Source organism: Trachurus japonicus, chromosome 23 (assembly GCF_045865225.1).
Source record: "Trachurus japonicus isolate A0001 chromosome 23, Traja_1.0".
NCBI classification, from domain to species: domain Eukaryota; kingdom Metazoa; phylum Chordata; class Actinopteri; order Carangiformes; family Carangidae; genus Trachurus; species Trachurus japonicus.
The window spans coordinates 22,510,476-22,527,150 of record NC_140929.1 but is presented as its reverse complement, the minus strand read 5'-3'; the positions used below and the strand labels follow the sequence as shown (position 1 = coordinate 22,527,150).

At 42.7% G+C, this 16,675-nt stretch overlaps 1 long non-coding RNA gene across 1 annotated transcript in view; it reads left to right on the top strand.

Moving 5' to 3' along the window:
* LOC146962954 (uncharacterized) overlaps positions 1-9,487 on the top strand; it is a 46,725-nt gene extending 37,238 nt beyond the window's left edge. Inside the window, exon 3 of the long non-coding RNA XR_015035049.1 lies at positions 9,087-9,487. This is a non-coding gene — a long non-coding RNA (uncharacterized LOC146962954). The remainder of the gene's footprint in view (positions 1-9,086) is intronic.
* The last annotated feature ends 7,188 nt before the right edge of the window (positions 9,488-16,675 follow it).

Below are 16,675 nucleotides of genomic sequence, written 5' to 3'. Positions count from 1 at the left end.
TTGTGACCTGCACATTCACCACGCTATGAGATAATAACGGAACGTTACCAGACAGAGTTGTTTTCGAGGCAAATGCAGATGAGGTTTGATGAGAGAAACCAAGAAATCCCATTAGCCTCCGTAGCGTAGCTCTGAGCAGCTCACGGCTCTGCTCCACCGTTCTAAAAATAGCTTACACCGACAATTAAAGGTAACGAACCTACTGCTATAGGGATTATGGCAATGGGACAATTTGCCAAAAATGTTGAACTATCCCTTTAACATACAGTATGACCACCTGGCTGATATTGTGTAGGTTTGCCGCCAACACAGCTGTCAAGGTGTGGACTCCCTCAGATCTCTGAAGGTGTGCTGTGGTATCTGGCACCAAGACGTCAGCAGCAGATCCGTGGAAGTCCCAGAATCAAACTTGTTTGTCTACAGATTCTCAACTGGATTGAGATCCGGGGAATCTTGAGACCAAGTAAACATCTTGATCTTGTTGTTGTGTTCCTCAAACCATTCCTGAACCATTTTTGCAGTAGTGCCAGTACACATTATCCTAGAAAACAAGACAATAAGGGACTACTGTTTCCATGAGGGTATGCGTTCATTATGTCCTCTTGTTTTCAGTTGGAGTTTTTTGCTTCTTTTAAACAGACAAAGCCATCAGTGGTGGTCTTATCAGCTGATAGTTTCCAGACGGCAAGGACATGGCCAACCTGTCCCATCTGTCAGATCGGTCGGATCCGACAGGTTGGCCACGTCTGGAAACATCAACTGATAAGACCACCACGTCACAGCTGACTTCTGAGGAAGACTGCGCATAGCAGTTGAAACGTGTCATGGTAAATTTTTCTTTTTTTTCTTTTGTCTATTTAAAAGAAGCAAAAAAAACAAACTCCAGCTGATTTCCCATTAGAACATTCCCCAAAGCATCACGCTGCCTCTGCCGGCCTGTGTAATTCCCACAGTGCAATCTGGCGCCATCTCATCACCATGGGAGCAACGCATAGTCCACATAATCTAAAAGATATTGTGATTCATCATCAGACCAGGCCATGTTCTTCTCAGGTCTGTGGTCCAGTTCTGTATGTTGTGACACCGTTGTATCAGAACCAGCTAAAACTTGATCAGTAATTTGTGCTACAGCATCTTTCCTGTGGGATCAACCAACATGGGCTATCCTTCACTTCCCCACACATGTCACTGAGTCTTATGTACCTTAGATCCTACCACTAGGTTGGTTCTCCTTCTTCTGGGTCAAGGAAGGAAGGATGAAGGGAAAGAAGGAAGGAAGGAAGGCCAAAGGGAAAATGGGAGGAAGGAAGGAAGGGGAAAAGGAAGGAAAGATAGAAGATGAGAGGGAACAGATTGGGTCAAAAAGGAAGTAAGGACGAAGGGAAAGAAGAACGGAAGGGAGGGAGGGAAAAAGGAAGGAAAGAAAGATGGAGGGAGTGAACAGATTCTTTCAAGGAAGAAAGAAGGAAGAAGGGAAGGAAGGAAGGAAGGGGAAAAAGGATTGTGGAAAGAAGGAAGGGGAAAAGGAAGGAAAGAAAGATGGAGGGAGGGAACAGATTCATTCAAGGAAGGAAGAAGAATGAAGGAAGGAAGGAAGGGAAAAGGATTGTGGAAAGAAGGAAGGGAAAAAGGAAGGAAAGAAAGATGGAGGGAGGGAACAGATCAGGTCAATTGGATCAAAAGAGGAAGGAAGAAGAAGGAAGGAAGGAAGGAAGGAAGGAAGGAAGGAAGGAAGGAAGGAAGGAAGGAAGGAAGGAAGGAAGGAAGGAAGGAAGGAAGGAAGGAAGGAAGGATTGTGGTTAAAAAAGGAAGAAAGGAAGGAAGGATGGAGGAAGGAAGGGACCAGATTGGGTCAATTTGACCCAGGAGGACAACCACAAGCGCTTTTGGTGGGAACTAAACCACTGTAGACCAAGTCCATCCAACAAGACCTGCAGGTTTGGAGATGCACTGACCCAGCTCAGCATCGTAGTTTGGCTCAGATTGTCAGACTTACACATTTTACCGCAAAACATCAACTTTGACGATTAAATGTTCACCTGCTGCCACTTACGGGTGCCATAGTAACAAGATAATCAATGCTATTCACTTTACCTCAGTCAGTCAGTTTTGGCTTATTGATGTATATTCATTTCATTCAGTCCAGTCGCAGGCACCAATACAACACACATGGTAACACACATGCACCTCTGCTCCCAGACAGGGCAAACAGCACACCATGTGGAGACACAGAGAAACAGGAGGATTAACACAGAGAGGGACTGTACTACTGTGTCAGTTGACCAAATATCAAACTATGGCGTGACGGTTTAATGGAAACATCTCTATCTTTCTAAATCTTCTCTCTATTCTCAAATTACACATTTGGCCAAGAAATTCCCCCAACAGAGGGACTTTTATCTGCTAGATTCAAGTCTTAGTCATCGGGTTTTGATTTACGACAATCAGATTATTTAAAGGAAAACTCATCCTAAAAATAGTCGTATCGGTACTGGATGTCGCTTCTAGCTGGTTTAGTTTTTGAAATTTGTATTTTTCTATCTGTATACCTCACTGCAGATATGTGAGGGGAAGATTTGGAGCAGATTGTGGCAGTAGGATGGATGGAGCTGTGCAGGGATAAGCAGTGTCACAGGCAGAGGGACCTTTCAAACAAGGTGAACCAGCACCCTAACAAACCCTCTCATTAAAATTCATACGCCGATTACGACCAAATTCCACACAATCTTGTCTAATAAGATAAAACATCAAAGACGACACTTTGTATCTAAAAAGTCAAAGGTCAGTGTCACTGCGACACCACAATGTGCCACAACTCCGGAACCCATTGGCTTTTATCATTTATTCATTAGATTTTTTGCTTTTTTACCCTTTCATTCAAGTGAAAACATAATGCTAAATTCATTCCAGATGTTCCTCCTCTGGATAGATTTGCGTGAGGGGCTTTCCAATTGGTCAGTATTGGGTTGTTTTGGCAGATGACCAACCCATTGTCATCTATTGTCTCTGGATAAACCAGTAACAGATCTCCGGGACACACCCTTTTGACTCCTCTAAGGTATTTTCCTTCTATCCTCACCCTCAGCCCATCAGCGTTCTGTGTGCTTATTGTGTTCAGAATGTTTACAGCTAATATCCGTAACGCTCTATTTCCTGCAACTCGCCTGGTTGGCAGAGGCGCACAAACCCCGAGGCGGCCATTCTTGCGTTTTACAAAAGAGGATGGCTGTGGAGTCATTTATTAATTTCCCTCTGCATGTCTAACAATGTGGAGGAGGGAGGGGGTGGTGAGGACTTCTGCACAGCTCCATATCTCTCTGCAACTAATATCATCCCATGTTTGTTCGGCTCTGCTCACGTTTCTGAGGAATTCAATCAAATATATTGGCGTCATGCTGTCATTTCACCCGTCCTTATGGTTAAAGCACTAATGTTCTTTCATGTTCTGTATATTTCATATCAACATTTAAAGGGATACTTCGCCCCAAAATCGATAATTCACCATCTACTCACCATCATGCCAAGGAAGGGTTTGGAGCTCCCAGTGGCTCTGTTGATATTTGTGCACATGTGCGAGATTTGCTGCGAGATGTTTGTTCGTCGTTGTAAACCATTGGATGTCAGATGTAAACATGGAAGAACATCTCGCAGCAAACCTCGCACATCTCGCCCAGCCAATGGGAGCTACTGCTACAACAAGGCTAATTACAGAAATCAAATTAAATTTTCCAAACAACTTTTTCATGTGGCGGCTTCAGGACACTTGGGTCAGTACGGACAAGCATTATGGAGGTATTTGGATGTTTCATAGTGTGTGTTTTGGATGATTCAAAAGTGAGCACTATCCGCCGCCATTATATGAAAATCGGTTGCCAGCTGGACCCCCCCTGGAACTCCAAAAGCGTTTTGATAACTCTAAAAGTTCTTCAAACCCTTCCTTGGCATGATGGTGAGTAGACAATAAGGTGAATTATCAATTTTGGGTGAAGTATCCCTTTAAGACACATAGATTTTAAACAGTAGCTACTTGTGGAAAATGTATTTTGACTCCAGGACTGAATGACCGTTTCCAATGCTCTTCACAAAAATTGAAGTATTTCTGAAGTCAGCACCTAGAGGCCATTAGAGGAACTGCATGTAAATTGATGAGGCTCCAACACTCAGTCAGCCACTCAGAAGAGAGAGCGTATAAGCTTTCTAATGTGTTCTGGGAAGTAAGGAAACTCATTAAGGAGAATGATGACGCAGGTTCAGAGGAATTGGCGACATTAATAAAGCAAGTAATAAGAAATACAGAGACATACTCAACATCATGAATGGGCGAAGACAGAAAACAGATGAGCTTTAGGGAGGATTGTTTGGTTTGAATGTGTCCATGTGTGTGTGTGTGTGTGTGTACTTGTAAATGCAAAATAGTAACGCTGCTCCTGGCATTTAGTTGTGATAGTTAAGGTTATGGAGAGGAGCTATAGGAGGTGCATTATGTCAAAGAATGTCCTCGTAAAGATAGAAGCAGTATGTATGTGTGTGTGTGTGTGTGTGTGTGTGTGTGTGTGTGTGTGTATGTGTGTGTGTGTTTGCCTCTGTGTGTGCAGGGCAGTCAGATGTTCAGGCCGTTGCCAGGAGCGACATTCTTTTGCAGCAGAGCAGAGCTGCTGTCAGATGCCACTCAGGGACAAGATGTACGGTGCTGTGGACGTAGCAAAGCCAGCACCTTGAGATTGAACCACACACACACACACACACACACACACACACACACACACACACACACACTTTGCTGAGGTGGCTGGCAGAAAAGGAGCATTGTCATTGTGCTGCAGTTACATCATTAACAAAAGTGCACTGCCTTATTTGGCATTCACGGTGATTGACGTTCCCCTCCAGCCAGTGGGATGCTGCTGACTCTCCCTCCCCGCCCGCGGCCATGTTAAGACTGCAGCTGCTTATTAGTGCGTTAGAGTCACTCGAGATGTGACAGTTCCCACAGCCAGTGGGTTCACGTCTCTTTATCTCTCTCTCTCTCTCTCTCTTTCTCCTGGTTCTGGTCTCTGTCTGTCAAACCCCCACTGAATAAATATCTCTGAGCCCAAGGGCAACAGCAACAACAGTGCCACTGTGTTGCCCTCTGCAGACCTGTGTACGCCCTGCTTCACTCTGCAGGTCGCCCCCCCCCTCAGTGTGGGAAAACCACCAGAGAGTGGTGGGGGGAGATGGCTGATTACACTGACTTCAATCCCATTTATCATTAGAGACAGATTTATGTTAATTAGACGAAGGAAGAAGGCAAAACTGGCATTTTCTTGACTTTCATGTTTACTAGAATATTAAGGCAAGGCAAGGCAAGGCATCTTTATTTATATAGCGCATCTCATACCAAGGCAACTCAATGTGCTTTACATAAAGACAAAACATAAAAAAAAAGAAAAAGAAAAGAGAAGCATAAAACAGAATAAAAACAAACAAACACTAAAAACAATCAGTTATTCATAATACCTGAATGCCAAGTTATCTTGTTTAAAATTGAGTTAGCAGTTTTATTCTAATCATGACGAAGATCAATAAGCCTGGTTTGCATCTGACTCAATCAAGATCCACTGTTACTGTAAGCAAATAGAGTCCTAGATTGCCTGATTTCTAATTAACCAATAACATAAATAATAGAAATGTTTATTGTTTCTAGCTGTGTTTTCCTCTGGGTATGTAAGGTTTTTATCAGTCTTAAAGACATCGCTTGTTCACCAAATTGCCCCTGTTAGGTTCATTATGAGATGGGGTGATTTTGGAAACAGCAGGAATGTTTTCTGTTGTGGGAAATTATCTTCTCTTCCTCTTTAATCATAGGGTTTTATGTTTTTGATTTTAGTAATGACATGCAAGCGAGCCTGACCACAGCACTGACTGCTTTTGAAATCAAAATGTCAAATTTTCGCTGCACACCAAAAAAAAAAAAAAGAGTTTCTGACAAATACATATTTCTAATGCGGTAACAGCTGCACACATCAGTCACAGATGTGGTCATTTTGCTCCTGCGCGCACCACTCTCTGCTGTTTCCTGTTGAAAACCCATTTGATGGTAAATTGATAAACCATTTTTACTGTAAAAGTGCTGACTGTGTGATCACCTCATTCCGGTTTGATATTGCAAAAAAAAAATCAGTGTTTTTGAACAACATCAACGGATATGAAGCAACTGAAATTTAATCAGAACAATAAAAACTTTATAAAAAGTTGATTCATCTTTTCATTAGAGGACGATGAATTGGAAGCGATTTTCTGTCATTCTGATTGTCACTGTCGCACTGATTGGCTCGATGTTTTTCATGAAGGATTCAAACTTCATCTGTCATTACATTATGGTGCCAGGTTTCATAACTCTAGCTCATTCCAGCTCACGGTAAATTGAGCAGTGGTAAGACAGCAGATACGGAGTCAGCCATGGCAGATTTGGTGAGGTTCTGTTTTGCTTGTACACGATCAGTTGCTCAAAATGCTTTGTAGGTCTGTTCCTAAATACAGACTGACTGCTTTGTACAAAGGGGGCAGTTGTCGGTCTGAGAAGTGAAGCTCACTTCCACGTTCAAAAAACTACAATCCTCTCGGCTGTCACTGGGGGCTGGTGTCAGAAGGGAGCATTCTCCATAGACCCCCATGTTAAAATCGTCGACTTTACATCCTCAATAAACATGATCAAAGCCTGGTGTCAGAACGTTTTTTGGTCTCAACCGATAGTTTCTACCCCCGCACACACTCTGAGGGGGGTGAATTTTTTTTAACTCTACAGTTTTACTGTTATTAGGTTAGAATTCTGGCCAATTAGGGTGCAGAAACGCTGAGTGACAGGTCCGAGCAGCTCCGTGGACAGCTGCTTCGAGGCCAGTGGGCGGGTTCTCGGCCGGTAAATCCAACATGGCGCTGTTCAGGCCGCCATATTTGAGTCACAAAAACGACTCCCCAAAACCAATGGGTGACGTCACGGATGCTACGTCCATATTTTTTACAGTCTATGCTTTGTACTTAGGCTTATCCTGATCGGAGATAGTATCAATATTTGTGAAGCCCTACACCATTTCTGAAGATATTTTGGTCAATGGTGGCTGTTTTTTTTTTAGGTTCTTTTTTGTTTCATGAAAGACATTTGTGTCTCTGTGTTGATATAGTCAAAATCCATTCATTTCTGCAGTTTTCACATTTCCAAAGTCCATTAAATCCATCATGATGGACTTATAAGATCCAAGAGGGTTTCTGAAGAGTATATTGAGCTTCACTTGTGAGTCATATTTCAAGTCATTTGTACTGTGGTGTGACGCTAATGGAGTCTCTAAAATTGCATTTTGGGTCTTAAATATGGTGCCAGTGTGTGGCTGATTGGGATCATGTTTCCTGCACATCATTTCTAGTTATTAGGTCAAGTTTCATGTCTGTAACTCGTTCCAGCTCGAGGCAATAGCAGCCGCAGCACAAGATGACATAGGGCAGCAACACTTTTGCACTGGACAGTCGGAAGAGGATCAGTTGAGTTCCTTTAAAGCTGCGAACACCAGTAGGTGATAGATGTCACTATAGGTGAGATGTCGTATCGGAGATTTTTGTATCATTTGGTTCGGACGTTGAGCTTCAGCCATCATTGGGTCAGCTTTTCCATTTGTCCAATAGTTTGTATGCAGCAAAAAATAAAAAAGACACGTCTCGGCATCAGAACCAACCAGTAATTATCTTCAGATCCATTTTCCGACACAGTCTGGTGACCTGACCTGATGGAATCGGCTGCTGGGTCACCTCAAGCTAAAACTTGGTGACGTGTGCAGATGACGCAGGCAGACACACAATTTCAGTGAATTATGCCCATTTGTGTTTCCTCTCGCTCAGGCCAACAGACGCTCGATCCTCTCCAACAACATGAGTAATATTACACACAGCTGGCACTGCGTCAGCACCTTCATTAGTTATACAGTCCTTTTCAGATGAACAGCAGAATCACCAAGTATCTGATTTGGTTTGAAGATTTAAGGAGTGTTAAGGCCTTTGTTCATCTGGGTAAAGAAAGATATTAATTAAGGTTTTCAAAAACGTAGAAGGGGAATAGGAGATGAGAGTACTGAATGTATTATTTAAGAGTATTAAAACCCCTTAATACCTGCTGGGCTGTATGCTTCTAAACATGCTGGGCCCATCGGGCAGGCCAGTGGGTTTTAAGGGGTTAACTGTACAGTTTGCCAAAAAAAAAAAAAAACACTCCACTCCAAGTATCCACGCTGCAGCTATGTGCATCTTTCAGTAAAGTCAAAGAGGAACCTCTTGAAGTAAAAAAAAAAAAAAAAAAAATTGAGCAAACATGGAATACAAAAAACCTGCAGTTCCTCCAGTGGCCACTAGAGGCAGAGCAGCTTCAAAACGGCTCTACAGAAGCCCATGGGTGATGCTGCAGCTTTATGCCGTCTATGATCAAAGCCCGTGTTACATTTAGCTTTCGGTGAGACTGTCTTTGCTTCTTCAACACTATTTTCAGACCTGGCCCCTTGCATAAAAATACAACATGAGGCTGAAAAGTGGTGTTTTGATGCGATCAAACAGATTCTCAGAAGACATAAGTAGAAGTAGTGTAGATTATAACCTGTTCACATGTTGGTCTGTGCCTCCAGGCCATAAAAGGTCCCCATCTACAACATACTGCGCTCTGACTAATGGTTTACCTCATCACATTTCCATTTTCACTACCCTAAGCACCTTGCATCAGTTCCTTTATGAGCAACATAAACAGCAGCAGGAAGGGGGTCAAAGGTCAGAGCTGATGATCACACCGCTGTGCTCTGAGACGGCGTGCTGTGGGAGCAGAGATCTGGTGAGGGATGAATTATTCTGACAAAGCAGGTGTGTGTATGTGTGTTTGTGTGTAATTCATGGCTTCATATCTTTCCTGATGTGTGTGTATTTATGATGAATGGCGTTTATGTAACTCCAAGTCGCTCTATTTTCCCTGTGGGACCGGCTGGTCGCTGATCACAGAGGGCGAGCGGCATAAAGACACGCTGTCCATCTCACAGGAACTTCTTATGTAACCGTGCGGTCTCTCTCTGTCTCCACAGATGTCACTGGAAGTTAATGTATGCTGCAGACGCCTATGGGCTTCACATTTGCAAACATGATGGAACGACACACAGGTCTGAACCTCTTTCTCTCTATGTGTGTGTATTTGTGTGTTTCATGACGGAGCAAGTAATGATTTGTCAAGGAATTGTTTATGATCATATTTCCAATTTCCTTGTGATCATGAATCCAGATCACATACACAAAGTTGATTGTGTGTGCGTGTGTGTTTATCATGTGCACACTTGTGGTTAATACCTCTTTATGCTTTTGCCCTCTGGACCAAATTGTTTACCTGGCTGTGGAACGAGAGGAATGTCTGAGTGGGCGAATAGTGTGATCCTACCTGTTGTGAAAGACTCTCTGTGTGTGTGTGTGTGTGTGTGTGTGTGTGTGTGTGTGTGTGTGTGTGTGTGTGTGTGTGTGTTCCCCTGGCCCTTAAACAGTGCCACTCCTCTGTGTGAACTTTGCCTCCTAACCACACTGCGTGGCGTTTACAGCTCCATCTGGGTGTGTGTAGATGTGTGTTTTGACAGTGATGTGTACTGGCAGTCACACAAACAGGATGAGAGGACAAAAACAGAGGTTGAGAGAAATATTGGGGGGGGGGGGGGTGAATAGAGGAAGCGAGGCCACAGAAGCTGATTGTGCTTTATTTGATGTGTGGATTCTAGTGGCGCTTTCTTTTATCTGAACAGACAATGGATATGTAAGAGGGTCAGAAGTCATCGACAGCTCCTGGTAGATCATTTACTCTGCTACGTCATGTTAACACATTAGCATGTAGCATATTTAAAAAAATAAAACTAGAGAGATATTAAATAAAAGGCAGAACCTTTTTTTTTATCATAATAAAATATTTGATAGGCTACATCTAACATATTTTTTTGCCAAAAACTTAAATGGGATTGTTCAACATTTTGGCAAATTTGCCATTGCCATATTCCCTCATGGGGTAGGTACAATCCAACAACTCCAAAACCCTCTCGTGGACAAGTTGTGACCTGCACATTCACCACGCTATGAAACAATAACATATAATTAAGTAACATTGGAACTACTGTACTTGCGCTTTTGAAATCACTCAGCAGCCGTGTCTACTATATAGTTCCGGCTGCATTTGCCTCGAAAACAACTCAGTATTGTGATGTTACATTATTAATTCACAATGTGGTGAATGTGCAGGTCACAACTTCTCCACAAGAGCGTTTTGGAGTTGTTGGGTTGTGTTTTTGTTGAGTTTGATGAGGGACAGGAGACCTGTACTGCCATTCACCTCCATTGTATTCACTGAGCAGCTCACGTGTCTGCCCCGCTGATCTCAAAACAACATTCACAGATAATTAAAGGTAATGCACCTACCCCTATGACTATAGAGATTATGGCAATAGGCAACTTTGTCAAAATATTGAACTGTCCCTTTAAAATAATCCTATAGTGCTGATTCCGCTCTGTCCTGCTGTTATTACACACCTATAGCCTAATCACACACAATCAACTGACGTCAACTAACCACATGGCTCCACTTTCCAGCTGTTTATCACAGACACATCAGATATAACCACAGACGCTCGACTTTCTCACAACTTATGTGAACCAACTATAGTCAACCGTCTGAGCCAGGGGCGTGTGTTGACTCAAGGTGGCAGAGCAAGAACGCAACTAGTATTTACCATGAAATGGGTTCATGTGCGATTTCAGTTTCCAAATGCATCTGCAATAATGTATGCAGTATGAGAATCGATCTTGAAACGGTGGTACAGTCGCCTCGCGGTTAGAAGGTTCTGGATTTGAAGTCTTGGCCTGGGGCTTGGAGTTTGCATGTTCTCCCTGAGCCTCTGGGTTCTCTCTAGGGACTCCTAATGATAGGACATGGGGAAGTGACATAGCCAATGGATAGATTTAGCTTTATGATTTCCCATATTTCCTCATTATCATTACTCAATCAAAATTATTTAGTTCTGCCCTGTTGAATGGGAGTTAGCCTAACTTGCCTATATTGCTTCAAAGTGAAGTTGACAGTGCTTTAAAGTTAATGTGATTTGTTGTAGATATAGGAGATACATTAGATAAACACACCCAGATACACATTAATCTAATATTCACACATAAGAATGTGGTACTATTCAAAATAATTGTCCTAATTTGGGTCTTGATACAGCTTAGGAATGTGAGACACTTTAAGCAGCAATTTCAGCACCAGATGGAAAATATTGGCCTAATGGTCAGATTACTTTGGGTTTGGTATATCTATGTTCAGGGAAACAAATGGTTCCAATTAGTCCAAATACATTGTATGTAACACACCTAGAGCACGAGTTGTGACAGAATATATAGTTTTTGAAGAATTTGCAGTTACTGCCTTTTTGCTTGGTATGGTGCCACATTTTTGGCAAGTAATACAAAGCAAGAATACAGTAACTGCAAAATAGGGGTAAAACATCAAATCAAATATGAGAATTAATATGTACAAAGAATAAGTTAATACAAAGTAACAAATCTGTCTCATGTCCAATAATCTACCTACAACTACTTAGGCTGGACAAAAGGATAACTTTAAAGTCATTTTTCTCAGTTCGGAACTCTGCGTAGTTACTGCCTTTTTGCTTTGTAGGGCAGTATAGCTAGGTAAACATCGCAGGATTATCCCCTATGTGCATGTGCAAACAGAAAAAAAAAAAGATGCTGATCTCCGCTCTGCTTTACAAGCCCCAGCTTTTGTCAGTGAGCCATGGCCCTGCCCACAAAAAATGACGGACAGCTGGTCAACTCGGATTACGCCCCACTGCGCACCATTAATAAGAACGAGCCTAAAAGTTATTCAAGACATATGAACGGAACAGGCACTCAAATGTCCCACTGTTGTAAACGTACTCGAACTAACCACACAGCCCTGACTGTCCCATTGTTATGGCAGGCATGTGAACCAACCACTGACACTCCTGCCGTCCTGCTGTCATTACGAGCGTGTACCTATAAAGACACTTGACTGCCCGGAGCTCTGCTGCTATTATAGAGACGTCTGAACCTCCCAGCAAAGCCACAGACATTTGAGTATTTTTTGCCAGTGAACTGACCACAGATGCTCAACGTTCTTGCTGGTTATTACGCACATGTCTGAATGCCCCCCGCCCCCCCTTCCCCACCTCCTGACTCATTCATGGACTTGCCTCTTGTGACGTTTACTCTATGAATAACCAGGGTTTACTGGAAATTGTGCTTACAGGCAGCTAGTGGATTGAATATACAACAAACAATGATGTCTGAGTAGTTTCCCCCCAAAAATGCCACCCTTATCTAAACACATGAAGGCAGCTCAGGTGGGAGTTTTAAAGACAGAGAAGCTTCCTGCAACCACATGTTTTATTAAGTCAGTCAGGTATATCACATTAGAAATTACATCCAAGGATGAGTTTAAGGGACCAAAAAAGAAAAAAAAACAACTTTCTGTTAGTGTTCTTGAACACCACATCTGACATGAGAAATGGAAACAGAAAACAAAACATTGTGAAAGGGCAGCAAGGGATTGTGGATAAATGAGTCCAGAATTAGGTGAAAGTTCATGATGAGCAGGGGGAAGGTAAACGTGTGTGTGTGTGCGTGTGTGCGTGTGTGTGTGAGTTGTGACACATAATGAATAAGTTGTGTGGTGTGTCCGTGCATGTGGGTGTGTGGGTGTACGTGTGGGTGTTCAGGCAAATTCCCCTTTCCCGCCATCGAAACCGAGGGTACCTCCTCTAATTCCTGATCACTAACTCACTTCCGCAACCTGCTAAAAAAAACACACACACAAACCCACTCATAAGCACACAAACATACACTCCCACACACACACAGTGTGTGAGGTTAAACCACAGTCAGGCATTTAATGTTTTGTGTGTGTTCTCAAGTTCTGTGGTTTGAGACAGAAGCAGTGAAGTTTGTGAAGTAGTAACACTTTAGTTTAGAGTTTTCTCACAAACACACACACAACTACAGTACACAACTACTACTGAAAGCTTCCTTTCTTCCTAAAATTCAAGCACAGATAGAAACAGTAGATTAGATGGATGGGGGGGGGGGGGTTGAGTCAGAGCTGGTATGATGACACTTCTAATGACATTGCAGTGAACACAATCACACACTCACACACACTAGACTGTAACGGCTGCATGGTGATTCACAGATTTCCCACATTGAAGGAAAGAGGACAGACTAAATGAGCCTTGATGTAGACTTCTTCCTCTCCTTCTCCTTCTTCTCCTTCTCCTCCTCTCCCTGAGTGGACGACTGACACAGTAGGCAAATCCTACTTCTCTTCTCACTGTGGTGTGTGTTGTAAGTGTGAATGTGACTTATTGCTCTGTCTGTAATTTGAATTTTTTTTTTTTTATAGCTTGTGGTATGTGTGGAATTCAAATTAACCGTAATTTACATCTATGTCAGCACTAACGCAACAGCAAGTGCATATGACACACAAACATGTTTTGCAAAGGCTTTAAGCTTCATACTTGTACTTGGATTCATCAGGAAGCTGCGACTATTGACGTTATGGAAAAAAGTTTCCAGATTCTGGACCGGTCTAATTATTAACACCTTACTAAGAAGTTATTTACAACTGTGTGCTGGTTACTTCACGTCTATTAATCTTATCATTCTATTAATGACTTGATGGATTAATATGTAACTGCAAATGAGCTATTAACTTTTTCTATTTGATTATTAGAATCATCTCATAGACTGTTATCAAAGCCAATAGAAAGACAAATAAAATTAGCTGGAGAGGAAATTATTATGTACTAAATGTATACATTTTGCTATAGAGGCACAATGGATGAAATAACAGATGGTGACCTGTTGAGTGGAAAACCGCTAATCTGGGAACATGCTACTGTAGTGGCGCTCTGTCGCACAATAGGATTGTGGTGGTGCTGTGGTTAGTTCAGATGTGTTTTTAGATATCCTGAATATTACAAAACACATGGCTTTTCCCAGATAATGTAACATTCTTACAGATGTGCTGCGGCCACTGGTCTGAATCATTTCCACTTTGCTTCTGAGAAGTTGTGTTTTTTGGTTTTCTGTCATTTGAATGGTGAACGATTATAAATAACCTTAACCACCATCGCTATGGAGGAGGAAGCCACCGAAAGGCTCAAATCAGAGCAGCGGTGCAGAGTTTTGTGCTTCTTGAGCTTCTGTTTGCTGTTGAAATGTCTGCATCTACGCTCCCCAACTCACCGGTCTGCTCCTCTGTTCATTTGTTGATGGCGGCCAACCCATGATGAGATCCTGGTTCTCCTCAAAACTCCATGATCGCTGCCTGCATGAGATCTGCCGTCTGCCATCCGATCGCTACTCTCCTTGATGCATCGGCGCACACATAGCAGTTCACTAGATAGTCCACTCCCCTCACAGCCGTGGCGTTCAGGGGGTGTGGCCTCACGGCGGCTGGTGCCTTGGCCCACACATAGAAGCTCTCACATTGGTCGTCAGGCTCCCAATCCACGCAGTTTTGGGGGGGTTTAAGATAGTCGCTCATCACTCCCTTATACTTTAATGAAATCCTATTCAGGGAGTGATGAAGTCGGCGCCTTGACGCCAAACTCAAATGCGTAATAAAGCTGCTTTAAACATTTTTAATCGTGAGTTGTCTGACTGAAATGGAGCTAGTTCAGGCAGCTAACTTGAGCTGCGCTGAGTCACTCACATGACATCATGCACACCATCCCAATAAGAAGGGTGACTTACGCATCGTCTCTCAGCTCTACCCTATTTTCTGCCCCACTGCCACCTGTAGGCTCCGGGTTAAGATAGTCGCTCATCACTCATATACTGTACTTTAATGCAGTGTTTTTCAACCTTGGGGTCGGGACCCCACGTGGAGTCGCCTGGAATTCAAATGGGGTCATCTGAAATGTCTAGTAATTGAAAAATTACTGATAAAAATATTCTTTTAAAGGGACAACGAGGAGTTTTGGAAAAGCAAAGCGTTTTCACACTACATTTATGAGCCTCCGCGCACCGTAAAATTCTTTGACCGGCGCAAGACAGACTCATGTCTTGTCATCAATAATTAAAGTCAGAGGTTCAAAGAGGTTCACATACCACCGTAGTTCCGACCATAAATGGCGATTTGGCTGCGTTATTCTCATGACTCGCCGCGAAGGAAACGCTGGTCGGCTCGACCAGCATTTCTGCCACCACTAATAATAACAAAATAACGATAGAGACAGAACGATATATTTATCGAAAATGGGCCCATTAACAAGTGTGGGTAGCGTAGATTCATCCACATTAACGTGAGACTTTTTTATAACCGAATAGAAACTCCTCGTTGTCCCTTTAACTAATAATTATTCTTTTTAAAATTATGATTAAAAACACCATACACAATCTTAAACAACTATACTTTAACTTTCTCAAATAAAATGCAGCATATAAAAATATCTGAGCTGACGCATGATTGACAGCTGCGATCACACGATCGGGGGGTCGCCAGAAATTTGTGATGTCAAAATGGGGTCACGAGCCAAAAAAGGTTGGGAACCACTGCCTTAATGAAATCCTATGAAGTCGGAGCCTTGACGTCAAACTCAAATACATAAAGAAGCTGCAATAAACATTTGTAATTGTGAGTTGTCTGACTGAACTGAATTCGTGAGCATATGAGTTTTGTGCTTCTTGAGCTTCTGTTTGCGGAAGGTTTGGTGGTAACACAGTTTTAAGTGGACATTATATAACAGGATATATAAGGACGCCCTGTGACCGGTGTTTTTTCTTAACAGGAAACATCTATTAAAGCTCCCACTAGATATATTTCCATCATCTACTGACTGTCTTTACATGGTTTTTGCTTCGTTGAGCAGTTTCCGCTCCAAAAGAAAGGTTCAAATCAAGTGTATGGCGCAAGGTGCTTGGCTCACTGCTATTGGGCAATCCATGTGAACGATCCCACTAATTGTGATTACACACTCTGTCTTTGTCTCCTGACATTTTCACATATTCTTCAAGTTCAAACTCATCTTCCGTCGCCTACTCTCTTTTATTCAAATATAAACATCCATGCATAGACACTATTTCATTGTTACCGTCTCTACACACACACACGCGCACACACACACACACACACACACACACACACACACACACACACACACACACCTACACATACACACACACACACCCGCATACGCACACACGTACAGTGCAGTTGACTCAGCACGTTAGCTACCCATGTCTTGCTGGTGTTCCTGGAACATGACCAGTGTTTGTGAATGGCTGGGAGGGCCGGGGCGTGGCAGTGATGTACCTTTGTTCAACACTGCAACAACATCACATTCATAAACGCTTTATCTGTCCGCATGCACACACTCGCACAAACACACACACATGCTGTTCACTTCATTTTCTACTCAAGGGGGGAGTTGTGGGTTCTACAAGTGAAGACCACTTCCACGTTCAAAAAGCTGCAGTTCTCCGGCGGCCAATGGGGGCTGGGACCAGAAGTGAGCAACTCTCCATTGACCCCCATGTTAAAATAACCGACTTTACAGCTTAAAAAAACATATTTACAGCCTGGTACATTTTATTTTTTTGGTTTCTACCG